Source organism: Antedon mediterranea, chromosome 1 (assembly GCF_964355755.1).
Source record: "Antedon mediterranea chromosome 1, ecAntMedi1.1, whole genome shotgun sequence".
In the NCBI taxonomy this organism is placed as follows: Eukaryota; Metazoa; Echinodermata; class Crinoidea; order Comatulida; family Antedonidae; genus Antedon; species Antedon mediterranea.
Window position 1 is genome coordinate 12,309,059 of NC_092670.1, and position 16,921 is coordinate 12,325,979.

The window sequence follows — 16,921 nt, forward strand, 5'->3', positions numbered from 1 at the left end:
GCCTACAATTTACAAGGCGACGAAAGGTCACGCACCAACAAACAAAGAGCTAATAATGGCCTAGCCTAGCGGCCTATATAGATTATGCTACAAATTTCTTCTTGTCCCCTTATTTTAAGCAGCTCTCTTATCTCATTATCCCTCCAGTTCCACATTATTATTGTTGAATAGGCGCCAAAGTGATACACTTGACTGCGCAAGGTGTCAAAGCCTCGACGGGGAACCCCGGAATATAACGGCAATACGTTCTCACAGAATGCCCGTCTGGCATTGCGGGGAATATCCCTAGAATATTACTAGGTCTAAAGCAGGTCATGTCGATGCCGGCATGGTGCCGGTGTAAGATTGAATTGTGTCCAGCATTCAAAAGTGTCCGGGTGGACACTTTTCAGCATTGGATAGTGTCCAGTTGCATGTTTCAACGGGTTCGTGGGCGTTTTTCAACAATTTAATGCTGTCCGGCCCGTTTAATAATGTCTGACCCATGGATTGAAATGCGTCCACTATTAAATACTGTATCATACGTTTTATGATAGGTGGTTGTTTTTATCACGCCTGCACTTGTCTTGTCTTCTTTTAATAACCAATAATACTTAATGATGCCAAACAAATTTTTTTTTCTAATTAAAGATCGCTTTGCCTAAACACCTCCAATTAGGGACCATTATATTATATGGTATGTGAAAAGACAAGAAGAATAAATAATTGTTAAGTATGTGACAAAAACAAGTAAATGAAGTGTTCCTCTTCCAATTAAAAATCACTTTACCTAAAACACCTCCAATTAGCGACCATTATATTATTTAGTATTAATAAAGCAAGAAGAATATATAGTTTTTAATTATGTGACAAAAAACAAGTAATTGTACTGGACCTCTTTCAATAAAGGACCACTTTACTTAAAACAGCTCCAATTAGCGACCATTTTATTAATTGGTATGAGTAAAGACAATAATAATTAATAGTTTTAATTATGTGACAAAATTAAGTAACTGTACTGACTGGTCCGCTTCCAATTAAAGATCACTTTACTTTAAGACACCTCAAATTAATGACCATTTTTATTAATTGGTATGAGTAAAGGCAAGATTAATTAATAGTTTAATTATGTGACAAAATTAAGTAAATGTACTGGTCCGCTTCCAATTAAAGGTCACTTTACTTTAAGACACCTCTAATTAGCGACCATTTTTATTAATTGGTAGAAGTAAATACAAGAAGAATACATAGTTTTAATTATGATAGTGACAAAATTAAGTAACTGTACTAGTCCTCTTCCAGTTATAGATCACTTTACTTAAAGAAACCTCCAATTAGCGACCATTATATTATTTAGTATTAATAAAGCAAGAAGAATATATAGTTATTAATTATGTGACAAAAACAAGTAATTGTACTGGCCCTCTTTCAATAAAGGACCACTTTACTTAAAACACCTCCAATTAGCGACCATTTTATTAATTGGTATGAGTAAAGACAATAATAATTAATAGTTTTAATTATGTGACAAAATTAAGTAACTGTACTGACTGGTCCGCTTCCAATTAAAGATCACTTTACTTTAAGACACCTCTAATTAGTGACCATTTTTATCAATTGGTATGAGTAAAGGCAAGAATAATTAATAGTTTAATTATGTGACAAAATTAAGTAAATGTACTGGTCCGCTTCCAATTAAAGGTCACTTTACTTTAAGACACCTCTAATTAGCGACCGTTATATTATTTTGTATGAATAAAGACAAGAAGAAGAAATAGTTTATAATCATGTGATAAAAAACAAGTAATTGTACTGGTCCTCTTCCAATTAAAGATCACTTCAATTTAAACACTTCCATTTAGCGACCGTTTTATTATTTTGTATGAGTACAGACAAGAGGAATAAATAGTTTATAATCATGTGATAAAAAACAAGTAATTGTACTGGTCCTCTTCCAATTAAAGATCACTTTACTTTAATACACTTCCAATTAGCGACCGTTTTATTATTTTGTACGAGCACAGACAAGAGGAATAAATAGTTTATAATCATGTGATTAAAAACAAGTAATTGTACTGGTCCTCTTCCAATTAAAGATCACTTTACTGTAAGAATAACAAATAATAATAACAGGATTTTTATAGCACACATACCACAGAGTGCTCAAGGCGCATTAAAAAAAAAAATAATAAAAACAAATCATACAACTCTCCCGGTCCCGAGAGCCGCTGTTTTGAGGTTGACCTGACAATTGTGGCAATTACCAATTGGGACATTACCCTTGTTGGACATCTGGTAAAAATAAATACTGATTATCCTGCCACTTTAGTACACAAAACGATAAATAAAAAAAAATAATACAACTTGTAGCATTCCATTTAAACACAGTAGGCCCTGTTCAAAAGAGGGTTTCTTTTCTGCGAGTTGCGAGTTGCGAGTTGGAAAATGCGAGTTGCGAGTTGGAAAATGCGAGTTGCGAGTTGGAAAATGCGAGTTGCGGGTCGGAAAATGCGAGTTGCGGGTCGGGAAGTGCGAGTTGCGGGTCGGAAAGTGCGAGTTGCGAGTCGGGAAATGCGAGTTGCGGGTCGGAAAGTGCGAGTTGCGGGTCGGAAAGTGCGAGTTGCGGGTCGGAAAGTGCGAGTTGCGGGTCGGAAAGTGCGAGTTGCGGGTTGGAAAATGCGAGTTGCGAGTCGGAAAATGCGAGTTGCGGGTCGGAAAATGCGAGTTGCGGGTCGGAAAATGCGAGTTGCGAGTCGGAAAATGCGAGTTGCGGGTTGGAAAATGCGAGTTGCGGGTTGGAAAATGCGAGTTGCGGGTCGGAAAATGCGAGTTGCGGGTCAGAAAATGCGAGTTGCGGGTCGGAAAATGTGAGTTGCGGGTCGGAAATTGCAAAAATAATTTTTCAAGGAGGTCGTACCATCCAAAAAAATAATACATGAACCAAACAATCAGTAAATAAATTACAATTTAAATTTTGTTTAGTTTTTTTGGTTGAAATGAACTTATTTTGTATTTCAACACAAAACAATTATGTTATTGATACTTTATATTTTGAAATAATATAATTGTAAATATAGTAGATTAAAGTTATTATTTAATTTGTTTGCAATTACTGATAATGATACAATTACTAATAATGATACAATAAATTATGTACATGTATTTTTGCCTTGTTAAATGAGAAAATAATAATAAATTGGTAAGAAAAACTCACATTAAAAAGTACAGTTTGTATTGTTTACAGTATTTAGGTAAGATGATTAATGATGATTAAAAACAGACATGATGGTTGGAGTCATTAGTACTACTTTGTGTAAAGCAGATCCCATAAACAGCGCAAGGAAACACATACCATACCTACAGATAATGGTCAAATTTTCAAAGCTATATTATTTTCTTAGAATCATAGTCAATTCTTTATGTTTATAATATTTTTTTGTTAAACATTTTCAGACAAACTGTCCATAGATACATATAAATACATATGAATACAAAAAAAAAGAGAAGAAATACACAGTTTATTATGTGTAACACCCATCAGCAAATCATGGAGAGGACCAATTAATGTATCTATTGAAATATAGTGCATCTCTCCAATTAAAATACATTCTGGAATCTAACCATATATTCATAATCTACATTTTGTTTGCTTTTCATAATTTTGGAAAGAAGACTGTAAATTGTCAACCTAAAAAATTCATAAGAAGATGGAATATTGTTTTCTACAAATAATTTTCTCTGACTTAGATATCGGATTGTCAACAACAACATGCGGAATAAACACAAATACATGCTTTAGTATGTACACGTACAGTAGAGTAGGCATCTGTCAAATGTACTATGTGTATTTAAAGTAACTTTAGCAGGGTACAGATTTAAATACTGAAATCACTGGTTTGTTTTTAGAGAAAATATAACTTATAACTAAGATAATTCAAATTTACTTGAATTGAATTGTTGAATTTAGGTGACAATAATCATTGATCTGCGCCCACAATTACATAGGAGAAGGAATTATTATTACTTATATACAGTATTGTTTGATGAAATGTGTGATACATTAGGTGAAATGAAGTTGTATTTTAGTTGTTGTTCAACGCGATGATCAAATATACAACACTTTTTAATTTTAATTTTTTATTTGATTATGTTTTTCCTTTGTAATGTATTATATATAATATATATATGATGAAATAAAAAAAAACTAGATTTGAACTCGTCACTTTGACGAGTTCGGGTTATCCGCGCAAACGCAACATGCACATACGTTTAAAATATATGAACGCCGATAATTATTATGCCATCCTATGACATGAATTAAATATGTTTACAGTGCTGAATTGTACCTATTTTGTAGCATACATCATATTACAGTGTTTACAGAATACACTGTATATGTTATATACAGTGAAGCATAGACGGAATTACGAGACCCATCTTTTAAATCTAATTATTAACACGATGACTTCATCAAATTGACATATAAAAACAACAATTTTAGAAGATAATTATCTAATTAATTACATTAATACAAATTTGAAAAATTTTGGGCACGTAAAAGTGAGATGCGCTCTCGTTTAAACGCAATGAACTTTTACGCAAGAGGTGAAAATACGACTTTTTTTATTCAATTGGCCATATGATGACGTCACAACATCTGATTGGCAAAATGTTCACATGATTTCGTATCTACAATCCAATAGCTTCCAGAAAACGTTTTAATCATGATTATCACTTTTTATTCAGACGAGCTATAACAGAGTAAAATTTACTGTAAAGATGAAAATAAATGACCCACGTTATTTACATTTTTAGACATGATGCCGTCATAACAATTAACATATTTTTATCTCATGCGAAAGATAATTGATTGACGTAGACAATAATAAAATCTCGGGGGAAATGGAATTCGTATGAGCGAGATGCGCTTTGTTGAATGTGATGAGCAATAACGAAATAGACAAAAATCCTATATTTTATATTCGAGTGGCCATATGATGACGTCACAATGTCCGGTTAGCCATTTTCATGCATGATTTGATATCTACAACTCATCTACTTCCAGAATCTGAAATTTTAAAAATGTTCACCACGGAGTTTAGAATCTATGACAGTTTAAAAAAAGGCATAATTTTGACAAATTTTTGAACTTTTTCATCAAAAATGCGCGCAAATTGTTTAATTCTACGTGCTCGTATGACGTGATTTTAAGTCGAAATTGATTTAAAATTGATCAATTTACTAGAAAAGGCTGAAAAAACAAAAATCAAGCAAAAAAAAGATGTTTTTGCGCTATGTGCGCACGCGCGCGTAAAAAAATTGCGCACGCGTGGGAATTTTTGAAATGCTCAAAATGACATGAAACGCGTAGAAAGTTGATTAGAAATTGATTTTTCGCATTTTGAAATTTCAAACGCGCGTGCGCGCGTAACCTTTTGTGAAACATGCCATTTTTAATCCATAGAAAGTTTGCGCATGATATTACTTAAATTTACACAAAGTTTCAATACAAAATGACTTTTGGTTTTTAATCTATGATCAATCATTGAAATTCATAAAATCGCGCGTAACTTACGCTGCGCAACTCTAAATTCATTAAAAAAAGTTTCTTGCACATCTACAGCTACAGGGCAATCTTTTGACAAAGTTAAACAATTTTATGTTAACCAGAATTAGAGATATGCCACCAACAAAATTCGGGGAAAGAAAGAAGAATAACATAGAAAAAAAAAAAAAAGATCCTGACAATAACAAGGGGTTATCCGCCAAGTGCGGATAACCAAAAAAAAAAATATATATATACAACACACTAAGAATGTAAAATTAAACTGTACATTTTGTATTGCAAGTGAAAAGATGCAGTAGAGTCGCATATAAAAAAACACTTGATCCTCAAATAAATGAATACACAGAATACATTAGAAAGTACTGGAATCAACACAGTGTTGCTTGCTTATGAATTGGTTAAACTGACTGATTAAATGAGGAGATTGCACCCTTATTTATATCTTATTGATATATGGGGGTGTCAATTATGACTTCATCGCATAACTTAGAGATGAGAATAGTTAGTTTTTAGATGAAACTTAAATGACATCATCATCTTTAAGAAGAAATTATAGATGACATCATACCAACTTTAAGTCACAATCCCTTATTTGGTATAGTACACAACAAGTGTCCATGACAGGTAAATGTCATAACATAATGGGCCCTTTGGGAGTACCTAGTACAAAAGTCTGCATAGTGTAGTGCTGACTTATACAAGTAATAATATGTTAACAATTATATGAAAATGATTGTGTAAATAATAAAGTTAAAAGTAAAGTCTAAAAGTAAAAATGCATTAAAAATCATGTGGTGGGCTAAACTGTCAGGCTTCTTATATTTATTAGTAGGTAGCAGACACAAATCTACAATGTGGACCTTTATCAAAGCAGTCATTAATTGTTTTAGTAAAAGATACCTGCCCCAGGGTGTGAGTTGGAGACCATGATGAAGAATTCATTATCTTTTAAACCTACCACCAACCCCACCTCAGCTCCTCCTCCCAACCAAGATCCACATACCATACATCCCTGAGATGGTTCAAATGTAGTAAATTTTAAATCAGATTATTTGATACAACATTACCTCTAAATGCCAGTATTTCCTTATACATGAACATTCAAACAAACAAAAATAAGCGAGTTAAAAAAAATCTGCGAGTTAAAAAAAATCTGCGAGTAAAAAAAAAATCTGCGAGTTAAAAAAAATCTGCGAGTTAACAAAAAATCTGCGAGTTAACAAAAAATCTGCGAGTTAAAAAAAATCTGCGAGTTAAAAAAAATTTGCGAGTTAAAAAAAAATCTGCGAGTTAAAAAAAAATCTGCGAGTTAAAAAAAAATCTGCGAGTTAAAAAAAATTTGCGAGTTTAAAAAAAATCTGCGAGTTAAAAAAAAATCTGCGAGTTAAAAAAAAATCTGCGAGTTAAAAAAAATTTGCGAGTTAAAAAAAAATCTGCGAGTTAAAAAAAAATCTGCGAGTTAAAGACAAATCTGCCAGTTACAAAACAAATCTGCCAGTTACAAAACAAATGCTTGATTTAAAAACATAAATGTTATATATTTATCAGTTATAATTGGATAACCCTTCTCTTTTAACATTTTGGTGAGCCACTTCAGTGTTCATTTCGATTTTTAATCTTTTGGATTTTGAACTCTTTACTTTGTTTTGTTTTTGTCTGATGAAATAAATGAAAAAATATACATATTTGAAAATTCTTACTCTGTTTATATATATATATGTGTGTGTGGGTGGGGGGGGGGGGGTGGTATTAAGGTGGCACATAAGGAGATACTGGCATGTTTGCATTAGTAGTTATTATTTGTTTTTTGTACTAAAAACAAGTTAAATTAAATCAATGGCAATCACATAGATAAAAGAAGATAAAAGTAAGAGATAAACTGGTCACTCATCTGCAAACAATAATAAATCAAAAGGTATTATATTCCATTTTAAATTACTTGAGATTGTTTTACAATGGACCTAAGAGAGTCCTCCCAACCAACACCAACTCCTTCAAATGTAGTAAATTTTAAATCAAAGTAGATTATTTTGATACCTCACTACCTTAAATGCATGCCAGTATCTCCTTATATGCACACTTTACCCTGCACCCTTAAAAAGCTTCTGTCCATCCATGTACAAATTCCGGTTATCACTATCATCACTTTATCTCTCTTCTACCAGAGAAAATCCAGAAGAATAGTGTTCAGAACATTCAGAATACAGATACAGGTAGCGGACTGCACTAAACACTTTAAGCATGTCAAAACACGGGTGTTTCGAAACTAGAGACCCGAGACCAGAGACCAGAGACCCGAGACCCTATACGAAAAGGGAGACCCCACTATACGAAAAGGGAGACTCCACTATACGAAAATGGAGACCCCAATATACGAAAAGGGAGACCCCACTATACGAAAAGGGAGACCCAAATATACGAAAAGGGAGACCCAAATATACGAAAAGGGAGACCTAAATATACGAAAAGGGGTTGTATGGGGTTAAATCATATGTTACGGGCTCTTGGCCTATACTCATCTCGTGGAGTTTTTGCCTGAGAAACAGTGTTTCTTCACCAAGTGAATCTAATCTAGGCCTACCTCCAGTGCTTAGCCTAGAACTGTAGTAAGCACTGACTTAACTAAAACATAAACAAGTTGAGCATTCAGAAACAAATAATGCTAAAGTGAATAATAAAAAAATATTGTAAGCAGTGTTAAGAAAATAATTAAATTTCTTGCCATTGTCATTATATGCCACAATAGGTTAATTTTGGTGATCATCCTACACTATGTACAGAGTCTACACACCTGGGTGGGTTGTATCATGTCGCACTGGTTGCACATATGCGAGCAAAAATGCAGATCAAATATAATGATTAATTGTTTCATATCACATGCTCAAGCAATTTGTTTCTAACATCCACAATACAACCCACTCTATTTTGTTTAGGTAGGACTGGTGTATTTGACCAGCAACTCGCGTTTTTTGACCAGCAACTCGCGTTTTTTGACCCGCAACTTGCGTTTTTTGACCCGCAACTCGCATTTTTCGACCCGCAACTCGCGTTTTCCGACCCGCAACTCGCGTTTTCCGACCCGCAACTCGCGTTTTCCGACCCGCAACTCGCGTTTTCCGACTCGCAACTCGCACTTTTCGACTCGCAACTCGCACTTTCCGACTCGCAACTCGCACTTTCCGACTCGCAACTCGCACTTTCCGACTCGCAACTCGCACTTTCCGACTCGCAACTCGCACTTTCCGACTCGCAACTCGCACTTTCCGACTCGCAACTCGCAACTTGCATTGAAGTAACACTCACACCTGCTAGTGTAGAAAAGTCAAATCCACCCATATAATAAAACCTAGAACTAGCTAATGATGTAGAAACACCAACAGTTTATTTATCAAATAAAAATCAACATTATACTCATGTACAACTCAACAGGTAATGTAGTAACGAAAATTGCCTCACAGCTAATCTAGTTAATATCGCCAGCTAATAAAATATTATATATTTTACAAACCTAAATGTCTAAATCATGTGCAAATGTATTTCTCTACTTGCCGTCAGTCTATCCACCTCTCGTAAGTGATCGGCTTTCAAAACTTAGCACTCTGATCGTAAGCAACCACCCTTGTTAGCGACCACCTTTAATATTTAAAAGGGACTACCTCTGTTAAAGGACCGCTTCTCACAATGGACAACCTCCTGAAGGGGTAAGTTCAGGTCATAATGCTAACGTGAACACTTCCTTTTGTCCTCAACCTATCCCCTTAATGTTAATGTTGCACCACTTGCGCGGCGGATAACCAAACTCGTCAAAGTGACGAGTTACATGTCTAGTTTTTCTTCTTTCTTTCTGTATGATTTTTGTGTAACGCTTTTCTCTAAAACTTGCAAACATAACATTTTGTTACCTATGTTAACATTTTGACATTTATGTAACGTCGTCAAGCGAAGCTTTTCATGATGTTTACAATTGCGCAACGTGACGTACGCGCGATTTAACGATTTTCTCGTATTTAACATATGTCGAAAACCAAATAACATTTTAAAGTGAAACTTTGCAAAAGTTTAATTTATATCATGCGCTAACTTTCTGTTGAAAAAAAATTGCGTGTTTTACACAAAGTTATGCGCGCACGCGCATTTAAAATTTCAAAATGCGCAAAATTAATTTATAATCAACTTTCTACGCGTTTCATGTCGTTTTAAGCATGTCAAAAATTCCCACGCGTGCGCACATTTTTACGTGTGCGGTGCGCACGTAGCATGGAAAACGATTTTTTTTCGCGTGATTTATGTTTTTCCAGCTTTTTCTAGTAATTTTACCAAATTTTAAACAATTTCGACTTAAAGATACGTCATACGAGCACGTCGAATTGGACAATTTGCGCGCGTTTTTTATGAAAATGTTAAAAAATTCGTTTAAAATATGCCTTTTTTTAAACAGTCGTAATTTCTAAACTAGAAGGTCAACTTTTTGTGGATGGGATATTCTAGAAGTAGATGAGTTGTAGATATCGGATCAGGTATTAATATGGCTAACCGGACATTTTGACGTCATCATATGGCCACGCGAATATAAAATTTAGGATTTTTGTATCTTTCGTCATAGCTCATCACATTGAATAGAGCGCATCTCCACTTATCCGTTTTCCATTTTCACCCCGATTTTGACATTGTCTAGGTCAATCAACTATCTTTCGCATGAGTTAAAAATATTTTAATTTTTTTGACGTCATCATGCCTAAAAATTAAAATCACGTGTGGCAGTAATTTCATCTTTACAGTAAATTTTAATCTGTTATAGCTCGTAAGAATAAAATGTGATAATCACGATTAAAACTTTTTCTGGAAGCTATTGGATTGTAGATACGAAATTATGTAAAAATGTTGCCAATCGGATGTTGTGACGTCATCATATGGCCAGTTAAATAAAAAAGGTCGTATTTTCATCTTTTGCGTCATAATTCATTACATTTAAAAGAGCGCGCATCAATATTTCACGTATTCAAATTTCTTCTACACGTTAATACGTTGTTGCTGAGATAATTTGCTTTCGGAATTACTACCTTCGCGTTTCATTTTAAAACCGTCAACATGTTAAAAATTGCAATAAATAGCGGGTCCCGTAATTTCACCTATTCTACACTGTATGTGATATGGATACAGATTATACTGTGTATACTATATATGGATTTAAATAATAAAATTCAGCAATAACAACATATCATATTCTTCAGTTCAGGTCATAATGCCAACGTGAACACTTCCTTTTGTCCTCAACCTATCCCCTTAATGTTAATTTTTCACCACTTGCGCGGCGGATAACCAAACTCGTCAAAGTGACGAGTTACATGTCTAGTTAAATTCTAGTTTTTTTTTTCTTTCTGTACACTTTTTGTGTAACAAATATCTCAAAAAGTTGAATAACAATGATCACAAAAATTTCACAATGTCTTTCAAATACTTTAACTTAGCCATAATAAGCTTTTCAGCGTGATCACTGACCCGTGACGTCACGTATACGCCATTTTGTGAAATCACACTATCAATCATATATCCATAATTCATTATCACATATTTATGAAATTCACTACACGTAAACTTCAGGTCAAGAGTAAAAATATTAGCAAATAAAAACGCGCGCGCACGTAGGGTGATACGCGTGAAATCGCGCATTAAAAATTTAAAAAGCTCAAAATTACGTTTTAATCAATTTAGAGCATGAATTAGGCCATTTGCGTGTTTCAAAAAATTACTGCGCAAAAAAATTATTTTGCGCGCGCGATACTTACAAAGTGTAAAAATTGCAATTTTTTATACAAATCGCATTCTACTCACCATCCTTAGTACATTCACCAAATTTGAGTCAGTTCCGACTTAAAATAACGGTATACGAGCAGGTTAAAAATATCAAAATGCGCAAATTAATTTCATCAAAGTGATGAAAATGGTGAAAAATAAGGCCTTTTTAAAATGAATATAACTCTTCAGAATGGCAGGTGACCCCCAATTTTTTTAAGTTATTCGGGAAGCCATTGGGTTTTAGATACATATTCATGTACACATTAGACGTACAAAATGGTATGACGTCATCAAATGGCCACTTTAATTTAAAAATTAGTAATTTTTATCTTTTTGTATGGGTTTTCACATTCAATAGAGCGCATCTCCGTTATTTTAGCTCGATTTTCGGAGAAGTTTTAGTATGTGCTTGCTCAATTAATTATCTTTCTCAGGAGTTGTCAATATTTTTATTTTGATGACATCATCACGCGTAAAAACTTGAATAACGTAGGTCGTGTAATTTCAGCTACACCTTACATTTGAATATATTATAGCTCTTCAAAATTAAAGGTGACCTTGAAGATTATAACTTATTATGAAAGCTGATGAAATGTAGATATGAATTAATATAAAAATTAAGCCTATCGGATGTTGTGATGTTATCATATGGCCAGTTGAAGTTAAAACGTTGTTTTTAAATTTCTTTAGTCGAAGTTATACAAATTTCAAAGAGCGCGCATTGCGCTTCTACGTGTCAAATTCTCTTCCAATCCTTATATTTATTTGCTCAATTCATTATCTTTCGAAATTGTCATCTTCGAGTTTATTTTGATAATTCCATCATACCGACAAATTTGAACATGATATATACTGTACATAATAGGTACAACTCAGCACTATAAGTGTATATGCATCATGTCATAGGATGGCGTACATCAACTTTTTACGATCGTATGTTAACGTACGTGCATGTTTAAAAAATGTTAATTTCATTAAAACGATAAATATGATCACCTATAATTCGTCAAAGTGACGAATTAAATTCTAGTTAGGTGATCATTTAGAATAAAATGATCACCTATTGTTATTGTATGAAATCTTTATTAGTTATCCGCATTCAGCGGATAACTCCTTGTAACTGTCCTGTTACTTTTTTTTTTTTTTCTTTCTTTCTCCCTCATATTTGTGGCTCGCGTATCTCAAAAACGTGTAAACATAACATGTTATAACTTTGTCAGCATGAGGGCATTCAGGTGAAGTTGTGCACCTCCTATTTTTGAATGACGTCAGAGTTGCGCAACATGACTTACGCGCGTTTTTACGAATTTCGCATTTTTAACATAGATTGAAAACCATATAGCAATTTAAATTGAAACTTAACGAAAGTTTAATTGATATCTTGCGCTAACAGAATGTGAAAAAAAAATGGCATGTTTCACAGGAAGTTACGCGCGCACGCGCGTTTAAAATTTCAAAATGCGAAAAATCAATTTCTAATCAACTTTCTACGCGTTTCATGTCATTTTGAGCATGTAAAAAATTCCCACGTACGCGCATTTTTTTACGCATGCGGTGCGCACGTAGCGTTGAAAACCATTTTTTTCGCGTAATTTATGTTTTTCCAGCCTTTTCTAGTAATTTTACCAACTTTTGAACAATTTCGACTTAAAATTACGTCATACGGGCACGTCGAATTGGATAATTTACGTGCATTTTTGATGAAAAAGTTCAAAAAGTCGTCAAAATTTGTCAAAATTATGCCCTTTTTTAAACAGTTATAGTTCCTAAACTAAACGGTGAAAGTTATTTTTATTGCATATTCTGAAAGTTGATGAGTTGTAAATTTTGAATCATGCATTAATATGGCTAACCGGACATTGTGACGTCACCGTATGCCCACGCGAATATAAAATATAGGATTTTTGTATCTTTCATCATAGCGCATGACATTTAATAGAGCGCATCTCCAATTATCTGTTTTCCATTTTTACCCCGATTTTTATATTATCTAGCTCAATCAACTATCTTTCGTATGAGTTAAAAATATTTTAATATTTATGACGTCATCATGTCTAAAAATGTAAATAACGTGGGTCACTTATTTTCGTCCTTACAGTAAATTTCAATCTGTTATAGCTCGTCAGAATAAAACGTGATAATCATGATTAAAACGTTTTCTGGAAGCTATTGAATTGTAGATACGAATTCATGTAAACATTTTGCCAATCGGATGTTGTGACGTCATCATATGGCCAGTTGAATAAAAAAAAGGCGTATTTTCATATTTTGCGTAATAGTTCATCACATTTAAAAGGGCGCGCATCTATATTTTACGTATTCAAATTTCTTCTACACGTTAATATGTGGTTGCTGAGATAATGTCCTTCCGAAATTGCTAACTTAGTGTTTCATTTTGATACCGTCGCCATGTTAAAAATAAGAATAAATGGGGGGTCTCGTAATTTCACCTATTCTACACTGTATGTAACATGTATACAGAGTATACCGTTTGCACTGTATATACTATATGACACAAAATAGACTGAATTCAGCACTAACAACGTATGATATTCTTCAGTTCAGGTCATAATGCCATAATCTTTATCTGTGTGCAATATTCCAACGTATGACGTGCACGTGGCGTTTGTCGTGCGGATAACTAACTCGTCAAAGTGACGAGTTTCATGTCTAGTCATCTTTTTATTTTTAGTTATCCGCACTTGGCGGATAACTCCTTGTTATTGTATGGGATCAATATTTTTTTCTGTATTATTCTTCTTTCTTTCTCGCTATTTTTGTGTAGAGCGTTTCTCTAAAATGTGTAAACATAACATTTTATAACTTTGACAACATGTGGGCATTTACGTGAAGTTGTGCACCTCCTATTTTTGAATTACGTCAGAGTTGCGCAACGTGACTTACGCGCGATTTTATGATTTTTTATGATTGATCATAGATTAAAAACTAAAAGTGATTTTTAATTGACACTTTGTGAAAGTTTAATTTATATCATGCGCTAACTTTCTGTTTGAAAAAAATTGCGTGTTTTAGACAAAGTTACGCGCGCACGCGCATTTAAAATTTCAAAATGCGCAAAAATAATTTCTAATCAACTTTCTACGCGTTTCAAGTCATTTTAAGCATGTACAAAATTACCGCGCGCGCGAAAAATATTACGCGCACGGTGCGCATAGAGCATGAAAATCATGTTTTTTTCTCTTGAATTGTGATTTTCCAGCCTTTCTTAGTCATTTTCAAAAAGATTGACATCATTTCAAATTAAAATTACGTCATACGAACACGTTGATTTAGCCCATTTGCGCGCGTTTTAGTTGAAAAAGTTACAAAATGTTGTCAAAATTATGCCTATTTTGAATGTTTTTTAGCTTCTCAGGATCAACGATTATCCCTAATTTTTTTAACCTAATATGTAAGCAGATATGTTGTAGATATGAATTCATGCAGAATTTTTACCTCACGGATGTTGTGACGTCATCATATGGCCACACGAATGTAAAATATAGGATTTTTTTGTCTTTCGTTATTGCTCATCACATTCAATGGAGCGCATCACGCTTATACGTATTTTTTTTTCTCCGATATTTTAATATTGTCTAGGTCAATCAACTATCTTTCGCATGAGATAAAAATATTTTAATTTTTATGACGTCATCATGCCTAAAAATTTTAATTACGTGGGTCATTAATTTCATCTTTACAGTAAATTTTAATCTGTAATAGCCCGTCAAAATAAAATGTGATAATCACGATTAAAACATTTTCTGGAAGCTCTTGGATTGTAGATATGAAATCATGTGAACATTTTGCCAATCAGATGCTGTGACGTCATCATATTGCCAGTTAAATAAAAAAAATCGTAGTTCATTATATTTAAAAGAGCGCGCATCAGTATTAAACGTATTCAAATTTCTTCTACACGTTAATATGTTGTTGCTGAGATAATTTGCTTCCGAAATTGCTATCTTAGTGTTTCATCTTGATACCGTCGCCATGTTACAAATTTGAATAAATGGCGGGTCCCGTAATTTCACCTATTCTACACTGTATGTAACATGTATACAGATTATACTGTTTGCATGTATATACTATATGACACAAAATTGACAGAATTCAGCACTAACAACATATCATATTCTTCAGATCAGGTCATAATGCCATAATTTTTTCTGTGTGCAATATTCTAACGTATGACGTGCACGTGGCGTTTGTCGTGCGGATAACTAACTCGTCAAAGTGACGAGTTACATGTCTAGTTGGTTATCCGCCTCAAGCGGATAACCTTTGTTATTGTAGTGTTACTTTTTTTTTTTATTATTCTTCTTTCTTTCTCCGATTTTGTGTACGCGTTTTCTCTTGAACGTGTTAACATAACATTTTGTAACTTGGTCAACATATAGACAATTAACTGAAGATGTACTGCGAAGCTTTTTGACAATGTCAGATCCGCGTAGCGTAAGTTACGCGCGATTTTCTGAAAATCTTAAATCGGTCATAACTTCGAAACCGATAAATATTTTTTAACGAAATTTTCAGCCACGTTTTCTTCACATCAATGGCTAACTTTTTCGCTCTTCAGCAAATTTTTGAACACTAGAAAGTCTGCGCGTAAACTGCGTTTGAAATTTTAAAATGCTCCTAATTTGTGCACGCTGTTTCTCTGTAACGCGTTAACATAACATTTTGTAACTTGTTCAACATATAGACATTTTACTGAAGTTGTCCAGCCAAGCTTTTTGACGATGTCAGAGCCGCGTAGCGTAAGTTACGCGTGATTTTCTGAAAATCTTAAATTGGTTATAACTTCGAAACAAATGAATATTTTTTAACGTCATTTTCAGCCACGTTTGCTTCACATCAATAGTTAACTTTTTTAACGCTATCGCAATTTGTAACATTAGAAAGTGCGCGCGTAAATGGCGTTTGAAATTTTAAAATGCTTCAAATCAATTTCTGATTAAATTAGAGCACGATTCAGGTCATTTTAAGCGTTTAAAAAATTGCCACTGGTGCGCACATTTTTACGCGCGCACGGCGCAGGGAACAGGTATGAGCATTTCTTTTACACGATTTGTGTTTTTAAATCTTCTGTTAACAATTTTACGTTATTTTATTCACTTTTCAACTTTAAATGGCGTTCTACGAGCACGTTAAACATGACAGGTTGCGCACGAAAACGTCAACAAATTGTGAAAATGTTCCAAAATATGTCTACTTTTAAAAATGACACAGTTCATCAGAATGCAAGGTTACCCCCATTTTTTATTTTAATTTCTTGCAGTGTATGAATCATAGGTCTGATTTATTATAGTGTTGAATGCTAAAACGTGTTTGATGGCTACATTATTTGCATATTAAATATAATTTTTGAAATATTTATCATCAAACAAACATAAACTTATTCAAAGAGCAAAACAATAAACATAACATTTATCTTTTTTCTTTACATGTTAATATATAAAACTTGAAAGTATGTACTTTCATAAAATATCAGCGTTTAAAATTGTTGAAGATTTCATCATAGTAAAATTTATGATTTAAGTTTGATATGTAATAATCAACTTGCATCGAGGGGGTTCA